The 27,505-nt window shown below is 53.2% G+C and overlaps 1 protein-coding gene and 1 long non-coding RNA gene across 9 annotated transcripts in view; one reads left to right on the forward strand and one right to left on the reverse strand.

Annotated features, from left to right (window-relative positions):
- DMTN (dematin actin binding protein) overlaps positions 1-20,677 on the reverse strand; it is a 41,233-nt gene extending 20,556 nt beyond the window's left edge. Inside the window, exons 1-3 of one of the 7 annotated variants that reach the window (XM_065584595.1) lie at positions 20,496-20,677; positions 17,555-17,704; positions 16,745-17,060 (exon numbers count right to left, since the gene is read on the reverse strand). The gene's annotated coding sequence lies outside the window, so the exon portion shown is untranslated. Of the gene's footprint in view, positions 1-6; positions 2,520-13,954; positions 14,505-16,744; positions 17,061-17,554; positions 17,705-20,495 lie in introns of those variants that run through there. The other 6 variants (XM_065584596.1, XM_065584597.1, XM_065584598.1 and 3 more) reach the window with 6 other exon arrangements.
- LOC122172165 (uncharacterized) lies at positions 6,718-25,740 on the forward strand. 2 transcript variants are annotated; one of them, XR_010598625.1, is made up of 4 exons: positions 6,718-13,037; positions 18,454-18,508; positions 24,652-24,738; positions 25,337-25,740. It is a non-coding gene; the product is annotated as an uncharacterized LOC122172165 (long non-coding RNA). The 2 variants fall into 2 exon arrangements; XR_006172214.2 differs by lacking the exons at positions 18,454-18,508; positions 24,652-24,738; positions 25,337-25,740 and adding an exon at positions 13,807-14,700.
- The last annotated feature ends 1,765 nt before the right edge of the window (positions 25,741-27,505 follow it).

Below are 27,505 nucleotides of genomic sequence, written 5' to 3' on the forward strand. Positions count from 1 at the left end.
GGATACCTGGAGAGAAGGATGTGCATGGTGATGATTAGACAGACAGGAGAGTCTGACACACTGTCGATGAAGAGAAGGAGGCAGGCAGACAGAAACGAGAGGCCTAGAGGAGGAGGCAGGCAGAGCTGTAGCTGTCCCGAGAATCTGTCCCTTTCACCTACTGCCTTCAGCTCCCGTGGCCTAGACCCCACCCTTTCAGGGCACTTCACCAGAACATGCTTATCTGGAGCAGACAGCAGTGCCAACGCCCAAATCAGCAGCCTTTCTCTCCATAGCAACCACCAATCTCCCTGGGCCAGTGATCCCAGCCACTTGGGCTCTCCTTGGCAGGCAGTCTGAGTACACACGTGCTGGCTGCTTGCGGGTGCCATCAGAGATAAGGCTGGATCCTACCCATGTTTGGGATTCTCACACAGGCCAGCTGTGAGCCAGCGGGGGCTGAGATCCAGGTCTCTCTGCACCAGGGAGCAAACTGATTCCATCCATCCCCCAGCACCATAGGGACTGGGCACTGAGACTGGTTGCTGAAAAGGAACAGCTGAAAGCCAAGCAAAGCTGGGTAGAGCAGCACGGGGCTGTGAGCGTTGGGGCTGGCTGGCCCATGCACAGCCCTGAGTTATGGTGCTGATGGGTTTGACCAAGTGCTAGCCAAATCCGCGGGAGGTGGGAGTGTGAATTGAAAGCTAAGGCAATGCCCAGTTCTCTCCAGAGCCCATGTCTGCGTGAAGACATCCGGAAAGCTGGTGAGCCAGCCCGGGCTGCAGTGCCAGCATTACCCAGCCCTGTGGCTCCTTGCCTCCAAGGTACACAATTCCGTCGCCCGCTCTCCCAGCAGTGGGCTGAGATCAGCACTGGGCAGGACCCAGAGCACTTGGCTAATGCTGAGACCAGGCAAGACGGAGGTGATGATGGTGGGAAGGGGGAAGCACCTGGAAGAACATGCCTTCTCCTCAAGCAACCCCCATTACTGAGCCTTCAACTCTCAGATTCAGCCAATCTGCAGCCTTGGGACCCCTTTGGGCTCCTCGGTGCTGTTGGTGCCCATTACCCTTCGCAGCTGACCAGAGGCTTATGCCCTGTCCTCTGAGACAGAGACGATTGGTGACCTCCAGACTTTATTCTATGTAAGTATGAAGGCACATGCCCTGAGAAAACTATAGCAGCCTGTCTGCTTAGCCACATGGCCCAGGAGTGCCAGGAGCTGCACCGGCTGCCTAGCAAACATAGAGCCCAGCCCAAGAGCTCTCCCCTGACATTCAAAGCCTGCCACTGGCTACCTGAGAGATGCCTCTTCCCCCATGACCACAGCCTCCCTCGAAGAGTAACACCCAGCTCTTTTCAGCAGGATATCGCCAAGCACTCCCCACTCTGAAAGGTGTTTACCTTCACACACCCCTGGGAGGCAGGGTAGCACTAATATCCCCATTGTACAGGTGGGGAACTGAGGCACAGAAAGACTAAGCAATTTGTCCAAGGTCACGCAGGAAATCTGTGGCAGAGCAGGGAATTAAACCTATACCCCGCCCAAGTCCTAGACTAGTGACCAAACCACTGGAACATCCTTCCACAGCAGCCCCAGTCCACTGGAGCTGTGACACTCAACCAGTGGGGGAGACTCACGTGCAGGAAACAGAACCTTGACAGGTGCTGGATCCAGACTATGCAACTCACTGCCACAAGATACGAGAGCCCCCGGCTTTACCATGCTCAGAAATAAATGCAAAACTCTGTTAGCCTGCTTTTACTCAGATTGTGGGCTCTTTGGGGGCAGGGAGCATCTTTTTCCTCTGTGTTTGTGCAGCACCTAAAACAATTGGGATCCTGGATACAAATAATAATAATAACCAATCATCATCATCATAATTAATAATCGTAATAATAATCAAATAATAAAAATCCCTGAACATTAGTTTTCCTTCAATAAGCTCTTCTCACTCACGCAGTCAACCCAGAATGCAAAAGGTGCTAGAGAGCTAGATCACTGCGTTTGGCCACTTTAACCTACCGACGCCTAGAAAGGTTTTGGGGAGGTTGGGGAAAGTGCACCAGATTCCCAGCTCCTCTAGCAGAGCAGGGTGGTGCCCAGGCAGGGACTGGCAAGTAAGATGTCCCAGGCTCTCCCCAGCCTGCGGGATAGACACAGAAGAGGATTAGAGAACAGAGCAGCGTTGAGCACTGCCAGCACAGTAACCTTTTAGAGCACAATATAGGAGGGGGGGGTGGGGAGTGTTGGGGACAGGAGGTTCTCAGTGCACAAAGCTGGGCTGACATGGGTGATTTAGGAGGCCGGCTCCCCCCACTTCAGGAAATCCGGGGTTTGACTTTTCACAGCAGCCAAGCATGTTAGTTTGCAGCAGCCTGTGGGCAAGGGGCCAGGGCAGGAGCAGCCCCTCCTGCTCCTCCAGAGAGCTACGGCCTGAGAGAGATGGGGGAGGGGGGACATAATGCATGGCTCATGCACTTCTCTTCCTTCCTTCTCCCACTCTCACCTTCTCACTCTCTTCTCCTCCCTTCCTCATCCCCCCCCCGTTCGCTCTCCCTCCCTCCCAGCATTTCATCCCCCCCTTTCCCCCTCGCCCTTCCTCAGCACGACTCTTCCTCTATTTCTTTCTCTCCATCTCTCATTGTTTCTCTCCCCTGGCATTTCCCCCTCCCTCGCTCTGCGGCGTCATGTGAGGGTTGCTATGGAAAAGACTCACAGCCATAAATAAGCGAGGGATATGCTAGGTCACAAGTTCCTGAAACAGACGGGGAGTTGGGCCCGCGAGCCAAGAACGCATGTGGCCACATGGGGAAGGGGGCTGGGGAAACACACCCAGCTCTGCTGGACGCCTCTTCGCGCTACCACTAGGACAGCAGAGAGAAGGGTGGGCAAGGCACCGGTGCCCCACCCAGCCCAGGGGAACATCCTGGACAGTGGCTTAGGACCTGCAGTTCTACACCCCCTGACTCCTTGCTGATAGCCACCCCCCTCCTGCTAAAACACCAACAACCCCCCCTCCCCAACAACCCTCAACCCATCCCAGTGCCTCCACCTGCTGCACAGGGATGCTGGGGGCCAGCCCTGTCGACCCCAAGGGCAATTGCTTCCTTCTCCATCCTGCTCTTTCCCTAGGGCTTCCGAATAAAGTTTCTGCTATCTCAGCGTCTGGGCTGACCTGCCCTCCAGTCACCTTCCTTCAACAGGAGCTCCATCCACAGCCCAGACTCCCTGCCTCCTCCACTCCACCCCAGGGGGATCTACAGCCAATATCCTGGAGAGCGGGAGGGAAATCTGATAATATCCACTGTGAGCCAGTGTCTGCAGGCTGGCTTCTATAGAGCCTTCCACCCAAGGCGCTCAAAGCCCTGCCCATGTCAGCGAATTAAGCCTCGTGTTCCCGCGGGAGGAGGTAAAGGAGGGAAACTGAGGCAAAGAGTGAGCCAGTGGCAGAGCATCCAAGGGTCCAATTATCCCATCAGCCATTTGCATGCAACTCCTGCTGAAGACAGTAGGGCCAGAGCCCGTACAATTTACAGCATGATCAGAACCCAGGAGTCCTGACACACATTGAAATCCAAGCCTCTCCTTTGCCCAATAGGCCACACTCCCACCCTGTCCCCATCTGCCCTCCTCTCTCAAACAATTACCTGAACAACAAGGAATCTGGTGGCACCTTAAAGACTAACAGATTTATTTGGGCATCAGCTTTCGTGGGTAAAAACCTCACTTCTTCGGATGCATAGAGTGAAAGTTACAGATGCAAAAACAACAAGGAGTCTGGTGGCACCTTAAAGACTAACAGATTTATTTGGGCATAAGCTTTCGTGAGTAAAAACCTCACTTCTTCGGATGCATCCGAAGAAGTGAGGTTTTTACTCACGAAAGCTTATGCCCAAATAAATCTGTTAGTCTTTAAGGTGCCACCAGACTCCTTGTTGTTTTTGTAGATACAGACTAACACGGCTACCCCCTGATACTTTACAGATGCAGGCATTATATACTGACACATGGAGAGCAGGGAGTTACTTCGCAAGTGGAGAACCAGTGTTGACAGGACCAATTCAATCAGGGTGGATGTAGTCCACTCCCAACAATAGATGAGGAGGTGTCAATTCGAGGAGAGGAAAAGCTGCTTCTGTAATGAGCCAGCCACTCCCAGTCCCTATTCAAGCCCAGATTAATGGTGTTAAATTTGCAAATGAATGTTAGTTCTGCTGTTTCTCTTTGAAGTCTGTTTCTGAAGTTTTTTTGTTCAATGATAGTGACTTTTAAATCTGTAATAGAATGACCAGGGAGATTGAAGTGTTCACTTACTGGCTTATGTATGTTACCATTCCTGATGTCCGATTTGTGTCCATTTATTCTTTTGCGGAGGGACTGTCCGGTTTGGCCAATGTACATGGCAGAGGGGCATTGCTGGCACATGATGGCATATATAACATTAGTGGATGTGCAGGTGAATGAGCCCTTGATGGTGTGGCTGATGTGGTTGGGTCCTCTGATGGTGTCGCCAGAGTAGATATGGGGACAGAGTAGGCAACGAGGTTTGCTACAGGGTTGGTGTTTCTGTGGTGTGGTGTGTAGTTGCTGGTGAGTATTTGCTTCAGGTTGGGGGGTTGTCTGTAAGCGAGGACTGGCCTGCCTCCCAAGGTCTGTGAGAGTGAAGGATCATTTTCCAGGATAGGTTGTAGATCGTGGATAATGCGCTGGAGAGGTTTTAGCTGGGGGCTGTATGTGATGGCCAGTGGTGTTCTGTTATTGTCCTTGTTGGGCCTGTCCATTCAATAAATACATGGGAGTGCTCCACACAATGTGTCATCTCCACCCCATAGGTTCATCCTAACTCAAGTCTACCAAGGCACCTGCGTGGCCCTCATACAAGTACTTCCCTCCCAGTACCTGAGATCCCACAAACACTAACAGGTTTATCCTCATAACCTGCCTATTTTACAGATGGGAAACTGAGGCACAGCGTGACTAACTGACTTGCCCCCAGATCACACAGGGAGTCTGTAACAGAACCAGGACCTGAACCCAGGTCTCCTGAACATCAGTCTAGTGCCTTAATCACAAAGCATCCTGTTTCCTCCTGGCAAGAGAAGAACCTGGGCTGGATTTCTGTGCCCATATGGAACAGGCTCTGGGTGTGGTCCCACAGAGGAAGAGAACTGAAAGTGGACACTAGTGGGAGTAAAGGAACTCAAGTTTTTTCCTTCTCTCTGCAGTAGCCAGTTCCCACTCCATTCTCAGGCTAGGGGCCTCTCTCTTCTCTCCTGGTGTGTTACTCTCCTGGAGGGAGTTTGCACGTGCTGTTCACATCTTCCCTAACAAAAATGGGAGCCTTAAGTCACCTGGATGGTTGCAGGTGCCACGGAGGAAGCTGTAGTAGAGACAGGGCACAGGAATTTTTCCCACCTTGTCTTCAGCTGAGCCAGTCTATGCTACAGCTCCCACTCTAGTCCCTCAGCTTCCCGCTGAAAGGCTGTTTTATGTGCACAGACTCACCCCAGCCCCCAACCAACACCAGCCGAGTCCATTAGAGACACAGCCCAGCAATGAAATCTTAATGCCGTGAGTGAGCGGTGATAATGGCACGTCAATTACCATCCCTGAGGCAGTCGGCTCTCAATTGCAGCAGAACACAGCTCCCCCAGCTCCAGGCAGCCTGAGCACATGTCCTCCTAGGTACCTGTGTCTTTGGTTTCTGCACCTGCTCCCCTCCCCCCCCCCCGCCCACCCCCATGCATCCCAGGCAAGCAACTAGCCCCCAGAGGGAAAGAGCAGCTACAGGCCCGGGACAGTTAAGCAAAGAGCAGCCGGCACCCCTGGAGCACCAAGGAACGGCTGCATAGGGCAGAGCGTGCTGGACCGTCACACACCTGGCTGCTGGCTGTTGGGTGAGGTTGGGCAAAGCTACATGGGAAGTCTCTGTCCAGCTGGAGGAACAGCAGCTGCCATTCCATGCCCAGGACTGGGTGCCCCATGCAGGGACTTGACACGGGGTCACCACAGAATGGCCCAGGTGCCCAGGCAGTGGTTTGGATGCCCTGTTTGATGGTTTGGGCTTGGACTCCCTGTTCAGTGACAGCTTGAGTGGCTGGGCCACATGCATGACTTGGGTGACCTAGGGTCTAGCTTAGGTGCCCACCTTCCTGACAGTGATTTGGATGCCCTGTGGGACTGTGTGGACTTGGGTATCCCATTAAGCGGCTCCTGGGATCTATATGGCAGCTTGATCCAGGGTGCCTGGTGCAACTGTTTTGCTAGAAGAAGAGCAGCGAGGTGGCAGTAGCACCCGGGGAGATGTGGAAACAAGATCCACAACTCTGGCCGGGTTTATCGGCATCTATCTCCTCCTTTGTCCAGCTTCTCTTCCCTGGTCCCTCCCGAATGTGTTGGAATAACGCCTTGGGGGAGGCTGGCAATGCTAACCCGGTGCTATTGACAATCTATTCCTTCCACGCTGTTTAGCATCACCCGGCAGAGGTGCCAGCTGGAAAAAGGATGACTCATTAACATTAAAATATGGGCTGCACAGGCAGAAAACTTGGCAGCTGGTGGGATATTTTTTCCCCTAGCAGAGTGGGTCAGAGGGGAGGCCTCTCGCTCACAGTGGGCCGAGCAGTGGAATGGGGCATGGGAAAGCAGAGGCAGACAGCTCCCTTCAAGCTCTCTCAGCAAAGCCCTCAGTCATCAAACAGGCTCTCGCCCGCAACCTCCCCGGCAGAGGGAGTGGCTCCAGTCAACATGCCCACACCCCACAGGCTTCTTGGTACTAAATTAAGTTTGTGTCAATTGCTGCTCCCAGGTCAGGCTCTGCAGGATAAGAGCCTGTGTTTATTGCTCACTCTGGCTGCCTCCTTGTCTCTTCCCCTCTTTGCTAAAGCAGCAGAGAGGAGAAGAGAGAGACGGGATGGGCGGGGGTGAAGGCTAGGGTGCATTGTGCTTTCTCAGCAGGTGACGTTTGCATAACTGAGATCATGGGCGGCAGTGTTCCGTGATCAGCCACCAGGCTAGAAGGGTGAGACCTGGGCTCTATTCCCAGCTCTCCCACTCACCTGGGGCAAATCAGTCCCCCCTTCTCTGAGCCTCAGTTTCTCCAATGGGGAACTTGATATTGCCCTTTCTTTGCACTGCACTGTGTTATCTGACCTCCATTGGCAATGCACTTTGAGATCTACAGCTGAGCGGAGTTGAGCAGGGGGATGGGAGGGGCCATTTTCACCATCAGCGTTCAGGAGACCTGAGACTCAGGTGGATATTTGTGACACTGCTATAATCCCCTGGTTTCTGAGCTCTGGCAGGAACTAGCAGCCATTGCTCCTCAAGCCAAGGAAGTGCTGTACTAGTTTGCAACGGCTATGGGTGGCTCTTGCCCAGGAGAACCAGGGCCAGGTTTCTCAGGCAGTGCAGGAGGGGTATCTTTGCATTTAAACAGTGCCTTTCACCCCAGGATTTCAAAGTGCTGTGGCATGCACTGAGCATCACTGTTGCATCTGAGGCTCCCTGCATGGGGAGATTAGCTCCCACCGATCCAGTGCTGTCATTCTCACCAGGGATGGGAAACAGAGTGTGTCAGCTGGACGCAGTGGGCCAAATTCTGCTCCACTCTGCTGTGACCCTGCTGACTCCAATGCCATCGCTCTACTGTGCCTGAGTGCACAGCTTGCCAATGGCCACCCGGCCTTGCAAGGGGAGATGATGCCCTTTTAGCAGCCCCTGGGTGCTGGAGAGACTGTGGCTGTGATGCAGCAGGGCGAGGAAAAGGTTCCTGTGATGTATAATCTGGGATTAGAATGGGATTAGCCAGCTCATCCTGTATGCGAGGGGGGTGGGAGACCTCCCATGACAGGATCTCTTAGGGGCAGAAGGAAACAGACTAAGGGATGATGTAAAGGGGATGGGAGGGGACTTGATCAAGGCTGCACCCAGAGAGGCATAGACACGGGTGTGGGGGCGAATGCACCAGCGTGCATGTGTCCAGAACAGCCGTGACTGCAGCCTGGCAGGGAGCAGCCAAACCCCAGCAGCCTCAGACTCCGGGACCCCCTTCACTTCCTGACAGCCTGTTCCCTGTGTCATCGCCCTCGCTGCGGGCAACTCCCTCCCTGGGCAATCCTGCAGGGAGCCCTCATGCCCTGTGGGATCCCATCCCTCATGGAGGACCCTGACAGCCCATAAGGATGGTACACTCTGCGCATGTCCTCACTGGGGCCCTGCCCCATTCCCAGCTACACTCAGGGGACATCCCCAATCCAATTCCCAGCTCAGTGATCTCAAGCCCCCTACACCTCCTGCCCTGCTTTCTGCCAACGTCCCAGAGACCTGAGGGCACTGCAGGCATCCTCGTCCCCAGCTCAGCCAGGGATAACTGGGCCGTGACTCCCTGGCCACCCGCCTGCACACACCTCCTGGAGAGGCAGCCCCTTTGCAGGCTGCAGACTCAAAGAAGCTTAGAGCTCTCTCCACATCCCCAGCCATAGCAACAGCCCTGCCTGCTGCTGTGGAGACGCAAAGCCAAGGCTGGAAACAGGCAGCCGCGCTAAAGGCACTCGTCCTGCTGGGCACACTGTGGAGGTGGATGGGGTGGAAGGAGACAGGCCAGCTGTTCTTTGAGGTGCTTCAAAGCAAACCTGGCTCCCTCTGCCCCTAGCTTCACAACCCATTGACAAAGCTGCCCTATCAGCTGACCCCAACCTGCCTTGGATTCAGGCAGTGCTTGGCTCCTTACCACACGGCACCCTCAGGAGACACCCTGGGTCTGTGGAAAACGGGGCGGGGAATCATTCTTCAGGAGGGCGAGTTTCCTTGGCAGGCCCCTTCCTGCTCTGAGCAAAGAAGCAAGCTACAAAGGAGAGCTCTGTCCCCTGGATCCTGTGTTATCCTTACAAAGCGTTTATACAGAGCTGGAAGCACACATGGGTAGCCAAGATCAGGTCTATGTCATCCTGGCTGGGCACTCTCAGCACGGCACTAAGCAGGGGATCTCTCTGGGATATCATGGTGAACACTAAATAGAATATGATATGCATCCGAAGAAGTGGGCTATAGTCCACGAAAGCTTATGCTCTAATAAATTTGTTAGTCTCTAAGGCGCCACAAGTACTCCTGTTCTTTTTACTAAATAGAATGATAGAATCATGGAACTGAAAGGGACCTCGAGAGGTCATCTAGTTCAGTCCCCTACACTCATGGCAGGACTAAGTATTATCTAGACCATTCCTGACAGGTGTTTGTCCAACCTGCTCTTAAAAATCCCAATGATGGAGATTCAACAACCTCCCTAGGCAATTTATTCCAGTGCTTAACCACCCTAACAGGAAGTTTTTCCTAATGTCCAACCTAAACCACCCTTGCTGCAATTTAAGCCCACTGATTCTTGTCCTATTCTCAGAGGTTAAGAAAAACAATTTTTCTCCCTCCTTCTTGTTACAACCTTTTATATACTTGAAAACTGCTATCATGTCCCGCTTCAGTCTTCTCTTCTCCAGACTAAACAAATCCAACTTTTAAAATCTTCCCTCAAAGGTAATGTTTTTTAGATCTTTAATCATTTTTGTTGATCTTCTCTGGACTTTCTCCAATTTGTCCACATCTTTCCTGAAGTGTGGTGCCCAGAACTGGAAACATTACTTTTTGCAACAGCTACACTGTTGACTCATATTTAGCTTATGATCCACTATGACCCACAGATCCCTTTCTGCAGTACTTCTTCCTAGGCAGTCATAGCTAGATAGATGTACATGCACACACACACATAAACACGAGGCCCTGCCTTCCCTGCATATGATGGCGGGATCAAACACTGCTCCCCTCTCCCTTCAGCTGGGGTGGGATACAGCTGCCCCCGCCCTCCCCGGGCCAGACAGGGTTAGCGGAGTTCAACACCCACCACAGCAAAGCACAGTTGAGTCTTGGCTCTCTCCTAGGCCAGTGGCTGTTTCTGAGCTCAACTGATCCTGCCCACACCCAGTGGGATGGTTTGATTTCTGCCCTGGCTGAGTGGGGCGGGAGGGTGTGGTGTTTGACACCCACCAACTGCCAAACAAGGCAGGCGTTCCCCTTAGAGACAAGTCAGAGCAAACCATGTGCAAATCCCTTCGCCAGGAGGGAGTCATGGAGTCCCCTGCATTTCCCCAGGCCTCTCTCACTCTGTGTCAGCTTGGCAGCCGTAGCCAGTTCCACCTTCTCAGCTTCTAGTGCTCTGGGTACAAATGGCTTCTCAAGCCAGCTCTGTACATTAACAGCATGTGCTTCACCGAGAGGCCAGAACCGGTCTTAGTAGCTGAGGATGTAGAAGGGGCATAGGGAGGCTGGGGGGACAAAAGAACTGAGCCTTCCTACCAGCTGAGAATGTCCAGCTCAACACACCCAGCTTGCGAGGAGCAACAGAAACAAACCCTCATTAAAGCCCCTAATAACAAAGATACTGATTCCTAACTGCACCATTGTAGGACGGTTCCATTGACCTCTCTCTGCACTGAATTGTCTGACATAGGGTCGGTCCTGCTCATACAGCACATCTGTTGGCTCTGATAGCAGCCCCCACGTGCTTCGGCCCCCAGACTCTGAGCTCCATGGGGCAGAGAGGGCCGAGCACACCGGTGGCACACAAAATAATGGCTGGAATTGCGATATAAGGGTGGGCGCTGGTGAATGAGCAGCTGTGGAGACTGGGGAGCTTGGATCCCCAGGAGAGAAATGGGGCTGTGGGCCAAGAGTCGGCAGCACCAGGCTTTACACATGAGAGCAGTGAAAGGAGGAGAGATATAGACTGAGCAGAGAGGCCAAGCTCCTTGCAGACTTGAGTCCTGTCCACTCCAGCCTGATAAGCCCCTACATTCTCCTCCCAGAGCCTGGACATCAAGTGCCTCTGGAAACCTGCACTACATATTGGCACACCCTGGAGGAATCACAGAGGGAAGGGCTCTTTCCTTTCTGTCCCAGCAACCCAGCTGGGTGACAGTGCCCAGGCTCTGGGCGTGGCTAGACGCAGTACTTCCAACATTCCCTCTCAGTTTCCTGCCAATGGGACTGTACCAAACCCCTGGATTGGAGCCCCCAGCAGGAACGTGGAGGACTCTGAAACCCCAGCCCAGACCTGGGTCAGAAGTTTGCTAAAGGCCTTGATCATGAGTCGAAACAAAGCTCTGGAGCCGAGAGACTTTGCAGTGTCCCAATGAATCATAGAATCATAGAATATCAGGGTTGAAAGAGACCTCAGGAGGTATCTAGTCCAACCCCCTGCTCAAACCCGTGAGATTGTGGCTGGAGCTCAGATCTCTCAACCAGGGGGACATGCATTTCTCTCTGCTGTCCCTAACCCGCCTGTCATGGGAGAATCTAAGAGCCATTCCGACAATGCTTGAAACCCTAAGACAGGCGCATGAGCGGGCTGGCCCCATGGCTGCTCTATAGCTCTGTCTTTCGATCATGATGAGAATCACCCCATCTAGGCAGTGATCCCAGTACCCCTTTCCCCACTGTGCAAGCGGGTAGTTTCCCCACTCTTCTAGCCTAGGAGGCACTGGCATCTGCCTGTGTGTCCCGGCCTCAGCTGCCATAGGATGGGTGATGGGAGGGGCAGATGGGCCTATGAGACCTTGATCCCATCCCATCCCCTCCAAAATCTGCAATACAATGTCCTCATGTCCCCAGTATATGGGCTGCAATCTCCCATGCCTCTCACCCCTGCCCCGGAGGGATCCCTCTCTAGTATGAGAGGCGAGTTCAGTCTCAGTGGCCCGTTAAGCTATGGCTGTTTGCTCCCTCTGACTGCCTATAAGGGTGGAGGCAAATTAAGGACAACCACAGTGGGGATTTTGGGGATATAGCTGCTTGTCCTGCTAGAAACTGAACTAAGACCCTGTAAACTCACTGCCCATGGGGGCTATCAGATGGGAATGGCTTCAGGTCACGGCTGATCTGGGCTGCTTTCAAACCAGTACCCTTGGGAGCAAATGTCTACTTTTCTTCTGAGATATTTCCCTCTTGACCCCATACTATAGATCCTAGACCTGCCCGTCGCCTAGGTCCTCCTCCACAGCCATTCCCTGCTTTCCACCTAGCACGACGCCGGCCTTGGCTCTTCCCATCTACCTCATTCACTCTCTGTACAGAGAAGTTCTCGCTGAGTTGCAAACAGTGCAAACCCTTGTCTCATTCCTGTTTTGGCCTGGGAATCAGCTGGTCCCAGGTGAGGCTTCTGAACTCCCTTATGATATAAGGGCCTATGGGAGCATCCCCAGAAGCCCAAAACTGCATGGAATTTGCAACTGTAGGAAGCCGGTTGCGAAGAGAAAGTCTGCGGCTGTGCAGCTGTGGAGGCAGCCTGCCTGCCTGCCTTGTAGCTTTCCTGTTAGTCACAAAAATGTGTCTCTGTAGGAAATGGACATTAAAGGCCTGGATCTGCTGCATTTCTGTGCCCACCTGGAATGGGCTCAGGATGCAGCCCTGAGAGGAGGAGAAGAACTGGACTGGATTTCTGAGCCCATGGGGAATGGGCTCATGAGAGCTGGGGAACTCATTTGTCAAACACAGGCCCCCAGAACATCCGAATTCCTCAGGGCGGCGAGTTATATGGGCCCGTGATGCCCATGCTACAGGAATATTCAGGACCCAGGGGCCCGGCTCCACCAATGTTTGGGGCTGGGTCTCTCCCCTGGCCCCGCCTGCTGTCCCCACATGCCTCCCCTGCAGCATCTCCCGCCCCCGCCTGCCGCCCCCAGGCGATTTAAAAGGGCCCGGGTGCCCCTGGCCGCCACTGCCACCACTGGCAATGTAGTGGGGCTAAGGCAGCTTCCTGCCTGCCCTCGCTCCGCACCACTCCCGGGAGCAGACGACACATCCCTGTGGCCCTAGGGGGTGTGTGTATGTCCGTGCACTGCCCCCACCCTGAGCGCCGACTCCGCAGCTCCCATTGGCTGGGAACTGTGGCTAATGGGAGCTACGGGGGCGGTGCCTATGGGAAGCGGTGCACGGAGACCCACTGACCTCTCCCACCTAGGAGCCGCTGCCAGAGGGGTGTGCGGGTTGCTTTCGGGAGCCACCCAAGGTAAGCGCCGCACCCCTCACCCTCTCCCGCACCCCAAACCCCTGCCCCAGCCCAGAGCCTGCACCCCAACTTCCTCACAGAGCCGCACCCCCGCACACCCTCCTGCACCCCAATCCCCTGTCCCAGCCCAGAGCCCACACCCCCTCCCGCACCCAAACTCCCTCCTAGAGCCTTAGGCAGGTGTGGGCGGGGTGGGGTTTGACCCGTTCTGGGCACCACCAAAAATTATACAAACCTGCCACCCCTGTCACATGGATGCTTGGTTCGGAACCTCAGAGCACAACTGCTCATTATATGTCCTAAGGTCCAACCGCAGGGCCAAAGCTGAGGTGCTAATGCCTTGTTTAGTTGCCTATACATGAAAATTTGGCCCTGAGCATTAAAACGCTAAAACCAAAACATTTTAAGCAGCCTCTCAAACCTGTAATAGGCCAACGTAGCCCAGCAAGACCCTCTTAGCAGAGCCCAGCCAGACGGCTCTTATTAACCAGTGCCCGGCTGGCACCAGAATCCTGGTTCCTACTACCAGCACCAGCTCCTGCCAACCAAGTGCCAGCTTAGAATGCCTTAACTCCACACTAGCAGCACAATACCCCTGCCGCCCCACATCACCAGCAGCACCCCAGGGGCAGCACGTGCCAAGGCTGTCTGTGGGGCCTGCATTTTGGAAGCCACTTTTGAAAAAATACACATTTGGTCGTAGCTGGCGGTGATGCTTCTGGCAGTGGAGGGTGAGCATCCTCACTTGGCAAGCCTGTCCCCTTTCCAGGTGCCTGGGATGAGGAAGAGGCTGGACAGAAGGAAAGGAAGAGCAAAGAACAAACAGCCAGGGAAGGAAGGGAGGGAGAAAGCAAAGCAAGAAGAGGATGAGGAAGGGAAGGCAGGAGGAGGTAGAGTTGATGCTATTAACAACATACCAGCTGAACTCCAGTCCCTGCCGGTTCTGCACACTCGCTTGCTGCAGGTTGGGTTAGTCCTGGGCACTGGCACCAGAGTGGAACAGCATCTGCCTGGAATGTGCCCTCCCACCCCTCACGCCTGCCGAGCCATGGCAGGGTCAAGTACGAGCTCAATGAGATCGCACGGCAGACCTCTCGACTCACCCAGCTGGGGCTATAGAAGCCTCTTCCAGGAATCCTGCATGGTTTCCCAGCCCGAAAAACAAGCCGAGAACGATAACAACAACAAGCCCCAGGAGCCCAGATAACTGCTCCCCTGCCCTTTCTCGCTGCAAAACGCCTCTCCTTCCCCTCCTTCTGCCTCTTGCTTGGAAGTAGCACAGCAAATCCTCAGCCGGCTGCCCTTGCTGGGTTCATCTGCTGTGCTGTTGGCGTGTATCTGACAGCATGACAGTCCTCTGTGTGTGTGTGTGTGTGTGTGTGTATCTCCCAGCCCCAGAGGCAGTGCCTGCAAAGGATCCAGTGGTGATAGCAATGTGGATTTAGAGAGCCAGTCAGAGCGTGTGTGTGTGTGTGTGTGTGTGTGTGTGTGTGTGTGTGCAGCTCCCCACCTCTGCTGCTGGCTCAGTCCATTTCTGAACAAGAGGAGAATTAACCAGCATCATGACGAAGCAGTATTTGTGAGAGGTGGCGGCTCTCCATCTTGCTCTCTCTCCCTCCCTCTGTTAATTTTTGTTGTTGCAAAATAAAATGAAATAAATCAATACATGTCACCACGCTCTGCCGGTGCCAAAAATAACATGGCAGAATGGAAGGGAGAGGAGTGGGTGGGGGGGCAATGGGTAGAATTTCCCCCCAGAAAATCCAGGCGATGCAATGTAAAGGAACCAGACTGACAAACAGGATGTCATCCTGCAGAAATGGCTTTGCTCCAGCTGGCCATAGCTCATGGATAGTATATGTCTAGACCCACCTTTCCTCCCACATCACCCCACCTTGCCAACTGCTGGAGTGCAGCTGCCTCTGGGGTGGAATGTGGCAGCTGTTTGGGATGCAGCACTATAACGCTTTAGGATGATAATCGTATCTGTATGGACATTTGAGACCAAGTTTCCGGCTTTGGACTTGGATCAGAACTCCCGCAAAATTCCAGTGGGGTTGGAACGGGGCGGGCGAGTCACAGCCCCCTCTAAGGAAGCAGAATGCAGAGCCCATGGTGGAATTTGGCATGGATACTGTGGCTGACACCCCATCTCATGGAAAAGATGCTGCAGTAACTGTAATGGCCATAAACGAGCTGGGCTTTGGTACCACAGCTGATCCAAGAGGGAGCACCTCCAGCACCCCTTTGCACAAGGCTGGGGAACCCATTCACTGATGACCCTGAGGGAAGAGCATCCTCTACTAAATCATCAGCACCAACTTTGGCAGTGGCTTAGGTTTTCCTGGGAGGTCTCCCATCCATGTCCCATCCAAATCCACTGTGCTTAGCGCAGTGATCTGGGTTCATCTCTGGCTTGAGATGCCAGAATGCAGGTTTCCTACGGATGCAGGACAGGGGCCTGCTATTTCAGATCACATGCAAAGGGGCGGGGATCCTGCAGGCAGGCCCTGATGGGGTGGAAACATGAATGGCCTCATTTTCAGAGGTGCTCATAGCTCCCATCCATTGCAGGTGGCATTTATGGGTGGTCGTAGACTATGAAAACCAGGCCCTAAGCTCTCCAGAATACCCTTTGTGGCTTCACAGAACCAGGAAACAGGGGCTGCTATGGTTAGCAAGGGGACCTGTCCTCTGACCTTCCTGAGCCTGTGACTTCCCAACCTGGGCATTTTTGGCATGCCATGTTCCCAAATAAATCCAAGGGCTCCCCCTTCAGGAGTTCCTTTGTAACAACTGCTTAATCATCATGGGTTGCAAGTGCACTGGAGAAACACAGCTGCGGGAGAGAGCACAGAGCAGTAGCCTTTCTCCCCACACAGCTAGAACAGCACAGCACAGAACTGGTGGGGGCAGGGAGGGAAGTGGCTCAGAGACTAAATAGTCACTGACAATTCTGCAGCTGGGGGTGGGCCCAGGTGTTCCTGATCTGACTCTAAGAGAACCAGCTGTCAGGGAGCAGGCCATCTCCAGAGAGCGCCATGTGAAATGGAGAGTATGGAAGATGGATCAGGGAGGGTACAGGCCTCTCTCTGTCTCCAGCAGCATCCCAGCCCTCCACAGACACTCGGGATGTGCAGGGAAGCAGGTATAGCAAGAGGTGGCCAATTATGACGATACCACCACTTGGCATTTCTCTGGCACCTTTTATCCAGAGCCTCTGCAAAGGGGAGAAATTATCAGCAGCCCTGTTGAGGCACAGCTTTTCCCAGCTCTACCGTATGGGCATAGAACCCAGCCCGCCCAGAGACACGGATAACACTGCTGTCCTGACACACACTCTGCTGCTCTAACCACAGACTCCATCCCCAGCCACAGCCAGGAGTAGAAGCCAGGCGCCCCATACAAGATCAATAGTCGTCCATTGCATGGCCAATGTACTCATGCGAACCCCGTTTCCCATGCGTTAAGAATGGTGCGAAGTCCACTAATGTCTAACTCCTCAGAATATGATGGTCAATAAAAGGAGCTAATGAAATCAGCCCAGAACTCAGAGGCGGGAAACTTCAACCCAGCCCCTCCTGTTCCATTGATTAACAAACCAGACTCCCTGCCGGGGCTCTTAATCCATTGGGCCAGGATCGAGGCCAGGAACGGCCCTGTTTCAGAGCTGGCCTGCCCCGGGGTGTAGTTCTAGGGTTCCTTACCATTCCTGGTGATGGGCAGTGCGACCTCGCATGCAGTCCCCTCTGTGGGTGCAGGGTGCTGAATGCTCAGACTCTCCTTCTCTCAGAGAGCCCTGGGGGTTGCCAAGGAGGAGCCACAGGGCCTCAGAGAACTAAGCGACGAAACAAATGCAGCTTCGTCTACCAGCAGAAATCTTCCGGGTGATGTATCTGTTCAGACAGCCTCATCTCCACACCCATCACCTGGGCTGGGCGGTCGGAGCTTCATGGGGCCCTCAGGGAACAGGTGTGGGTGCTGTGCAGTCGCCGAAAAAGGGTGGAAGTCACCCAAGCCGTTCTGGGGACAGATGGATTCTTAGCAGTGGATTCACAGTTGAGGTCTGGGGCTGGGAGGCGTTATTAAATAGATATGTACAGTAGAGGGACAGGCAGATACACTGTCGCCTGCCCTGACATACATTGTCACTCAGACCCACGCACACACAGTCCCAGCACTACATTTAGCCCATCTATGACACACCATCAGTCTCACCTTCCCCTGTGACTGTGCCACCCTTATAACTGGATTAACCAACTCTGCATGTGTTCCCTACCACCTCCAGTGATGGGGGACCCCCCTCCCAGCTCAGCACAACGGAGCCCTCTGTATCCCTACGCTTGGGACCTCTTCCACCCACACCCAACTCTGGCCTCCCCTGCGCAAGCAGGAGCAGCCAGCCAGAAACGCAGCCTTCTTCATTTGACAACCGCAGTGGCCGTGGGCGTTGGATGGAGAGTGGGGGATGGCAACGGGAGAGGCAGAGGAGAGGGACAGCAGCAAATTGGACCTACCTTCAAGGGAGCCTGTCCCTAGCTTCAGGCAGGTTCGCCCTTCCATGGGGAGCCATCCCTGCTCTGAGCATCTCCTCCCCTCCACCGCACGTTGCTACGGCGACCGCCTCTCTCAGCAACCCAGGGCTTGAGTGAGCAGCAGCAGCAGAGCTGGAGACGAGGGATAATTTGCAGCAGCAGCTCCTTATTCCTCCTTCAGACATCCCGGTTGGTTGGCATGCGAGTGGCCGTGGAAGGGCCAGGGAGAGAATTCAATGAGGGCTCCTGGGTTCTTTGGAAGGGGAAAAGTTATTCCCTGTCCCTAGGAGCGGCTGGGAAATGAGACCGTTCCCCCTCCACGCTCCCTGCCCCACAGCCCCTTGCACCTGTCAGAGCTGCAAATCTAGCCTAGGGGCTCCCTGGATTAGCCTAAAAGGAGCCTCCCCAGCAGCACCTTCCCCACCACACCCTGTAATCAGGATGAGCCCAACTCGGCACCAGGCCATGCGGTGTTGCCATGGGGATGATTGTGATAGGATGAGTTTCAGGGCCTACTTTGTCCAGAAGTGTCCTATGTACACCCAGAGACAGAAAGACACAGGGAGGCCCAGGTACACCCATTCTCTCTCTCTCACCCATCCACTCACACGATTTCTCCATTGTGGGTGTCTGTCTATCTGTCATACTGCCGACACCCACCCTGCCATGCAGATATGACACACTCCCAGGATGATTTGCTGGAGTTTTCCTTCCTGCCCCACCCCCAATTATTCACTGTGGCACAGGCCTTGGGTGTGTCTCTCTCACACCATCTACACAGGAGTGACCCTTAGGCACACACGCATTCGTACAAGTGGCGTCGGTAGCAGTGGTGCTGCCTGGTCAGTATTTTATCTCCCTTTCTTTTCCCCCTTCCCCAGTTGTGGCAAGAGCCTGTGTTGGGGGCCGGAGGGGACACAGCAGAACAAATGCTGGGTAAGTGTGGAACAAGCTTTTGAGACTGTTCCTGGCAAACTCAGCATGCCTTGCCAGCCCCACGCTACCTTCTGTGTGGTGGCATTCAGTGATCGCTCAGGGCTTAAGGTGCTTGCTGGCGCTTTGCTATCCTCTGTGTCCAGGGTTCCCAGTGCCCCCACTGTAGCGGGGTGGTCACCCACTCCTGGCTTAAAAGGCTTAAAACAGCCCAGGGAGAGGGCTGTGGAAGTGAAGGAAAAGCAGGGCTGATTGGAGAAAGCAGCCTCAGCTGGAGGCCATGCCCCAATCAGGCCAAGGCTGGCTTAATGAGGGCCCCGCTGGCCCTTATAAGAGGGCTGGGACCAGAGATAGACTCTCTCTGGCTTTGAGAGGGAGAGACCTGGCTGCAGGGAGCTGAGAGAAGGTACCGGGAGTGGAGCAGGGCTGGGGGAAGGCCAAGGGAGCTGGGGAGCTCCAGCCTGGAAACCCCCCCAGGCTGCGGCCTAGTGGAAGGCCAATTAGGTACTGAGGTTGCAGGGGGCAGCCCATGGGTGGGCAGAGGCAGCAGGTCCTAAACCCCCTTGCCTATGATGAGTGGCTTATACAGCAGTCTGCCCCAGTGAGCGGGGGCTAGATGGTGATTGGCATTAGCCCATGACTGAGGCAAGGTGGGGATAGAGGGTTGGGGGTTCCCCTGGGTGGGGAGAACCTGAGACTGTGGGGGTATTGCCAGGGGGCAGCACCCCAAAGACAAGGGTCCTGGGAAGGACACAGGGGCCAGTGGGAAGTGGGACACTGGCCTGCAGAGGGTGCTTTGGAGCTGGAAAAAGAGCTAATTCCCAAGACACCAGCAGGAGGCGCTGCAGGGGTGAGTCCTGCCCCGTTACACCCACCCAGACTCTCTGCGTGGGATGCTCAGCCTTTAAAGGCACAGTGCCCAGTACCACAAGCGCATGGCCTGTGCTGGTTTCATTCCCGAGTCCCCACCGGACTCGCGATGCCTAGCCCCTGTGCTGGTCTCACTCCCTGTGCCCACCAGCAGCTCCCTCTCCCTGTGCTGGTTTCACTGCCCCCTGCCCTGAATTTTGTTTTAATTGTCAATGCAAACATCTGTTTGGGTTCCCTGCAGCGTGTTTGCCGCCTTATAATTGTACCATTAGGTTAGTTAGTGCATGGGAAACAAAAAGCAACAGTGACTGGAAACCCTAGGATCCCTGTGTGTCCACTGTCCAAACACTAAGCCTGGAATTCCCTGTCCCTGCCAAGGGCCCTGAGCTGGACAGACTGACACAGATGTTCTGGGAAGTTCCTGATCTGAGCACAAAGGGAAAAATCCCAGACACCTTCCTCTGACAATCAGCCAAACACATGATAGAATTAATCGCCTTTTGACTCCAACCCAGGGAGATTGCAAAACGGTGGTGCCCCCTGTTGCCTGAGATGGGTGGGCCATGCAGTCCACCCTGCTGGCTGCTGCTGCAGTGGCCTGATGTAGGGGTGAGGTACTCCAGGTGCCTACGGGGATGCAAAAATGCGGCAGGCAATTGCCATGCAGTGTACAGGGGCAATTCACAGGGATGAATGGACCCATCAGAATCCCACAGAGGCCCCCAGGGAAGCCTGGGGTTTCTTGTCTGTATGATAGTTTCTGTCCAGCTCCCAGAACACATCTGATCTATGGTTCTTTGCATTCATCTTTGATCATTTTAAAGGTCTCTCCAAATCGGGTACAGTCCTAGGGCTTGCAGTGAGTGGGGGAGCCGGGGGCAGAGTCGGAAATGGGACCCAGGAGTCCTGCCAGCATCACTGGACTCTCAGGCCTGATCCCCATTGCCCTGCACCTTGTGCAGTTGTTTACACCTGTGCAAAGCGAGCGTGAAACGCCGCCATTCGGATTTAGTAACGTGTCGCACTCACAGGGTGCTCGTTCTGCACAGGAGTAAGGTGCCTTTCAGCTCCCGGCATCAAGTTACCAATATGCATTAAAGAGCATTACAGCAGCACTTACGTCCTCCACCAGATCTCCTGGGTCTGTGGGACCCTCGGTTAGGCAGCATGGTGCCCCTGGGACTCCATCACGGATGAGCACCCAACTTCTTTGCTCTAGGATCTTCTCCCTGCCCAGGGAACCCTGGCAAACAGCTCAGCTTACCCTGGCTGCCCTGCCCGCTGGGATCTGCCAGCAAACTCAGGCAGTGGGACTCTTTCCTGGGCCAGGGCGGAAGCAAGCTCGTACCTCCCTCTTCTCAGTCACAAACCTGTTTAGTTTGGATAGAGCCGGGCACTGCCGAGCCAGCCTAAACATTAACGTAGTTATTAATGCGCAGGGAAGGCACTGAGAGGGCAAAGATGGGAGAAAGCCGCTGAGGCACAGAGCGCTGGTATAGTTACCCCAATGCAAATGTCCCTAGTGCAGACAGGCTCTCAGGTACACGAGGCAGAGAAGGACTCAGAAGCCCAGAGTGATAACAGGATCCCAGCATATCACAGTCCCAGTGAAGCAGTGTTAATTGCACCAAATAATCATAGTGACAATTGGCCATGGGCCAAGGTACAACAATGAAGACACACATTCCAAGCTCCCAAAGTTCAGGGGTGCTTGGAACTAGCTTTTCCTATCCCCCACATTCATGCTCAGAGGCAAAGGGCTGGACAGGATAAACCCAGTTCCCAGAGAGTCTGGAGGACCCTGCCTGAGCCTCTCCGTCTCCCCTCCCCTTGTCCTTCTCTCTAATCGAATCACTCACAGAACATCATCATTCCACTCTCAGGGGCAGGGCGCACAGCCCTGTCTGGAACCAGTCCCAGCTGGCATTTCATTGGGAGCAGAGTGGCGTTGCCGGTTGGATCCTTCTGGAAGCCAGTGTCTCTGTTGTGTCCAAAACTATTTCCATTCCTGCTCCACCTTTAGCATTAGCTCCCCACCCCTGGTGCTGCTGATGCCTCTGACACTGAGTCTATGGTAGACAGCGACAGAAGCAGAGGGGAATGTACCATGTGCAGCCTTTACACCAGTGCAAACCAAATACAAAACATGCTGCTGGGGTGGTACTTTTCACTCCCTCCTCAAGCATTTTTCACTGGTGGAAATGACCGCACAAGGTGCGGTGCAGTGGGGAATTAGGCCCTGGGAATCCAGCTTCCCTGGGACTGACTAAGCCAAACTGTCTTGATCTAATTGAACACCTCTTCTCTGCCCCACCAAATTCAGCTGCCGACCAGACCAAAGTGCCCTGAAACTGGGACTCTCCAGGGTTCCTGGGACCAGTGCCTGAAGCTAGATTTCTCCTTGCTGGAATTGCCTTTCCTCTGACGCTGCAATTGCTTGGAGCAAGTGGGGCAAAACAAGAGGCAGGTTATGCTTTGCAAACTCTCATCAATCAGCCCTGGTTTTGCGAACCCTGAACTGGGGCAGGTTCAGATCTGGGGTCCATTTGTTCCAGCCCCCTCTCCGCCCCCAATGCTCGGGGTGGGTGGCCTCAAGGGAGACGCTCCCGGGGTTCGGGCTCATCTCTAATTTGCCTCGCCGGCATCTGCTCTTTCATTCTGACCGCGCCGGCCTCCCCGACTCGCATTCCCAGACTCCCTGCCCCACTAACTTTATTAATTGCATGAGAGGTGCCATTATTACTTCCCCTTCCAGCAAGTTAATCTCACCAGCATTGAGACCCTTCCATCCCCAGCTGGGTCCCAATGCACCTCCCACTCCACACACCCCTCCCTGCACACACACACACACACACACACACACACACATACACACAAGATCTTTCATGCTACCAGCCAGAGTCGGCGAGGAACTAAGCGGCCCGATGAGAAAAGCCTTGGGAAAGACGTTTTGCTTTTAACATGGGGGCCATCATGCTTTGCAGGATGCAGCCGGGGTGGGATATCCTTGACTGCACTTTTTGCACAGAAAGACATTCCAGTCCCCTCCCCTCCAGCCCCCGCCCCTCCCCTCTCCAAGTCTCACCTCAAAAAACAAGAAAGAAACAGTGTGAGTTTTTTCTTCCCCAGCCATAATTAAAAAGGACTCACCCTTCAGACTCCATTCTATACGGGGAGGTCAAGAAGAATGAGAAGGGAGGGGGGGAATAAAATAAAAGGGGGGAAGGGGATGGAAAGAAGGAAAAAAAATTAAAGCAGAGATTACACAAAGGGAACTCCCCCACCTTTGAAGCTCTGGCTAAATAGGGGTGTGTGTGTGGGGAGGGGAGGGAATGGGGAGGCAAAACCAGCCCTTTTAAAGCCTTCTGAGTTTAAAGAATGTCTCGAATTCCTGTGGAAACAAGAACCAAACTCTATGAGGCCGAAGAGAAAAAAAAAACACAGCCCCTAAAACAGCCCCTGTGCTAATTCTCTGACTGTCACACCTGGGAGCGGGCTCCTGGCCTTATTGTTAGCCAGTAATTACTGGGTGTTGCATTTCCCTCCTGCTTTAAAGCTTCATTTAACTCAAACTGTTATAATTTTCCCTTTTTCCACCCTCTCTCCCACCCCCGCACCCTACCTCAGCGGCATCCCTGCCGCATTATATTTGTGTAGCTTTGTAAACGGCTCTTTTTAGACCCAGTTAAAGGATTAAGATTCTTCATCCCCGTCCGCCCCGTCATTGTGAGAAGGAAAAGCAATTACAGGGAGCGGTCGGACGGCGCGGGTCGGGTGGTGGTGGAAGAGGCAATGTGGCTGCAGCGGTGGATTTGGGGTGTCCATGGAACTCACTGCAAGCCACCTCAAGGACCAGGTCCCTTAAGGGTCTGATGGCTGCCATTGACTTCAAAGGGAATCCTGGGGATTTAGCAGCATTGAAAGCAGTCCTGAACTCATAGAAATTTAGGGCGGGAAGGGACCCCAAGAGGTCACCCAGTCCATCTACTCGTGCTGAGGCAGGACCAAGTAAACCTAGACCATCGCTGACAGGTGTTTGTCCAACCTGTTCTTGAAAACCTCCAGTGACGGGGATTCCACCATCTCCCTGAGCAGCCTGTTCCAGAGTTTAACTCCTGTTACGGTTAGAAAGTTGTTCCTATTCCTAATATCTAACCTAAATCTCCCTGGCTGCAGATTAAGCTGATAACTTCTTGTCCTACTTTCAGTAGACATGGAAAACAATTGGTCCTGGCTGGCAGTAGCAAGCATGTTATGTTAGGAGAATCAGATGTCTCTGAGCTCAGTTATGCTGGAGTAACCTCACTAAGTCAGAGGAGCTGCTCTGGATTCATGTTGGTGTCTCTAAGAGCAGATCCTGGCCCAAAGCCCTACACCTTTCTTCATGGCCATGTCACCGCACCAACTCAGCCTGTCAGGTGGACTCTGCTCTGCTGTATTGCCAACTCCAAGCATTCAGAAACCATGAATCAGGGCCCCCAGAATTCATTAGATTGGTTTAGAAATCATGAGATTTAAAATACCAATATATGATAGGATCTGTTTACTAGCCTTCTGGCACCAGAACCCGCAGGGATCTCCTTTTCTATGTTTTCTCCCCAACTGGGAGTGCTAGAGACATGCTATTTTTGAAAATGAAAGCTGAGATTCTCATGTAATCACATGACTCCTGGAATTGGGGCTTTAAGAAAAGCTCTAGAGCTGGCAACATTAACAGAACAGTAGGAAAGCCACCATGAAATGCTAGGATATAATTTCCTTGGTGCGGAGCGCTGGGGACATAGGCTGAATACAAGGGTAACGGGGTGAAGTTTAATGACCTGTGATATACAGGAGGTCAGAGTTGAGCTAATGATCCCTTCTGGCCCTAAACTCTATGACTTTATGACGCCAGAAACCAGAAGAAGCCAGAATCCCAGAAGATAATTTTGCTATTCACAGAAGGGCTAGATCGCCAGGTGGTAAAACCCACAGAAGCTTTTTCACTACAGCTTCCACCATTGCAAGGGCTGCAGCAGTGGTGACATGTGGCCTCATTTCCCTAGCATAGCCAATGCCGGTTGGTGGGAACTGCCATTTCACCAGTGCTTCCCAACAGCAGACCTGGTCTTGGTAATCTAGAGCTGTGCTCGGACCACCCAGCTCCCATCTGAAAGTAGGAGACTTCCAAGTTTGCTAGAAGTGGGCTCTGCTTGTGCTGCTTTCTTTGGTTAATTTAACAGGAAATTGACATTTAAAATAAAGAGTATTCATTATAATCATTATTATTACTGTAGTCCCTAGGAACTCCAATCGAGGATCAGGGCCCCATTGTGGTCGGCGCTGTACAGACACAGAACAAAAAGACAGTCCTTGTCTGCAAAGTAAGTACAATCCACCCCTTTGAATACATTCTCTCTCCTTTGCTGTTAGAATCTCGGAGGGGACGCTGCTATTTGGCTTCTGGAAATAGGTTTGCTTCCAACAACCCCAGCGGGGCTTGCATTCCACCCTCCCTGGGTCACAGCAGGGAAGAGAGCAGCGTGCATCTGGCAATCCCGGGCAGCAAGGTGGGGGAAAGTGGACAGTATCTCTGCAGGGGAAGCTGGAGATAGGAGTGCTGCATCAGCCCCCAGAGCATGGCGTCGAAGCCTCTTTCCCAAGAACAAATTAACCGCCCGTCTGATTGAATGATGCCCCCTCCCTGTGAGTCTCATTTCAAATTGCCGGTCTCCAGTGCCCTGACCATGCACAGACACACATGGCATGCAAATCCTCTCTAATGGCATCCACCATTTGGGATTAAGGCCTGGCAGTGTCACCCTGATGGCGCACACCAGGCCCTTCATGCTTCGATGGGGGGTAGGGAGGAACGGATGGACAGGAGGCAGAGCAAAGCTCCCTTTTGTGTGTGCACGGAAGCCACCTTGCTTTGCTCCTAATTTGCCACTGATTGATTGGAGTCTAATGTTTCCCTTTCAGGTGCTGTCTCCCCAGACATGGCCCCTCTCGCCTCATTCCCAGGGGCTGGAGCCAGTTTCCAGCCAAGGAACAAGAAGAGGCATTATCACCTTTGGGCGGGCTGGCTGGTCCTCTTCTGGCCCCAGCTCCCCTCCTCTCTGCTCCTTCTCCAAGGCCCCTGCTTTCAATCAGCCCCTGCGGCCCTTTGATCTCTCAGAAATCCCTCTGTGTCTAAAGAGTAGCCAGGTATTCAGCCTGACCCAGCTACAGCTCAGTGCCAGGAAGGGGCTTTTCCCGTTTTCTTGCCTTAAAGAGACACCATCGCATAGAATCTTGCTGAGGCTCCGGTTCAAACATTATGAGCCAGCTCTCTCCCACCTCAAAAAATAATAATAAAAAAAATCACAGGATTGGCTTAAAAATCATGAGACTTTTTTTTAATAATTGTTTGTTTTTTAATTTGCTCAGGTTTATTTTGAGCCTTTAGGGGGTTTACATTTTTGTGCTTTTATCCACTGCTACAAAAGTTAGATATTTACTTAAAACCCCCAACATGGTGTGATCACATGAGTCTGGGAGCTGGGGCTTTACTGTCCATGCACAACAAAGCACAAGTTTCACTTGCAGCACAGGCTGAAGTCTCGTCGACTTCAATGGCACTTTAGCATACGCTTAACTTGAGACATGCGCTATAAGTGCTTTGCTATTGGGGCCTGATCCAGAGCCTGTTGAAACCATTTGAAGGCCTTTCCAGGGACTTCAGTGATCAGCCACTTAGTCATGCTAGGTCCATCAGGGGAAAACCTGATAAAAATAACCAAGGATGCGACAGTAGAAAAATCTCCGTGGTTCTTTCTGACAAGCGCAGCTTGCTAGAGTGTAATGCTCTTCTGCCAGGCTGGGACTAGTGTCTGATCACAGCTAAACCAGGGAGCTTTGTTCACTCCAATGGGAGTTGCAGGTGCTCAGCACCTCTGGAAACCAGGCAACGGTGACTCAAGATTATGGATTTTAAGGCCCTTTAAGGGACTGCTGTGATCCATCCAGTCTGGTCCCTGCATCAAGATGAGCCAGAAAATTCCACTCAGTCAGTGCAGAGAAGCTAGTGCATCTTAGAAAGAGCCCTCTACGGCCTGACTCTGTGCTCCCTTAGACAGGCATAAGACAGGAGCAACCCCCTGAAATCAGCGGAGTTGCTCCGGTGTAAGAGACAGCAGAATCAGAGCCCTGGTCTTGATTTAAGGACTCCATACTATGGAAGATTTCCCCCACCCCTTGGCACTTCAAATCAATGACCTCTCCTGTAAATGCTCACCCAAGGTCACGGAGCAAGACCAGGAGAGAGCCAGGAATAGAAGCCAGGCCTCTCAACAGTTCGAATCACAAAGCCACTGTTCCTCTCTGGTAGTATAAGACCTCACCACGGTATTCTGCTCGGAACCGTGCTGAGAAATGGGGTGAGAGTGACCGGGGGAAGGGGTGTTGGAAAACTGATAGGATTCGTTGATTAACTAATAGAGTTAACCAGGTTCTAGCTTCTCAAGAGGCAGTGTGGGCTAGTGGCTATAGTGCGAGATGTGGGAATAGAGAGATCTGGCTTCTATTGCCAGCTCTGCCGCTGACGTGCAGGGTGACCTTGGATAAGACTCTTCACTTTTCTGTGCCTCAGTTTCTCCCCCACCCAACCCTGCCCTTCTTATGATTTGGCCATTTGGGTTGTAGTGGTAAAATTTTCAAAAGCACCTAAGTGATTTAGCAGTGTCAATGGCTATTAGCCAAGATGGCCAGGGATGCAACCCCATGCTTGGGGTGTCCCTAGCCTCTGATTGCCAGAAGCTGGGACTGGATGACAGGGGACGGATCATTCGATAATTGCCCTGTTCTGTTCATTCCCTCTGAAGCCCTTGCCATTGGCTACTGTCAGAAGACAGGATACTGGGCTAGTTGGACCATTGGTCTGACCCAGTTCAGCCGTTCTTATGTTCAGTCCCATTAATTTTCAAACAACACAGGCTCCTAAAGGCCTAAGTTACTTTTGAAAATGGGACTGAGGCTCCCAAGTCATTCAGGCACTTTTGAAAATGGTACCCTAAGCTCTTTGGCACAAGGATTGTCTCCTACTATCTCTCTGTGCAGCCTCCAGCACACTGGACTCTGGGGGTGGCACTGGAATACCCATCAAGACAACAA

Source organism: Chrysemys picta, chromosome 2 (assembly GCF_011386835.1).
Source record: "Chrysemys picta bellii isolate R12L10 chromosome 2, ASM1138683v2, whole genome shotgun sequence".
Lineage (NCBI taxonomy): Eukaryota > Metazoa > Chordata > Testudines > Emydidae > Chrysemys > Chrysemys picta.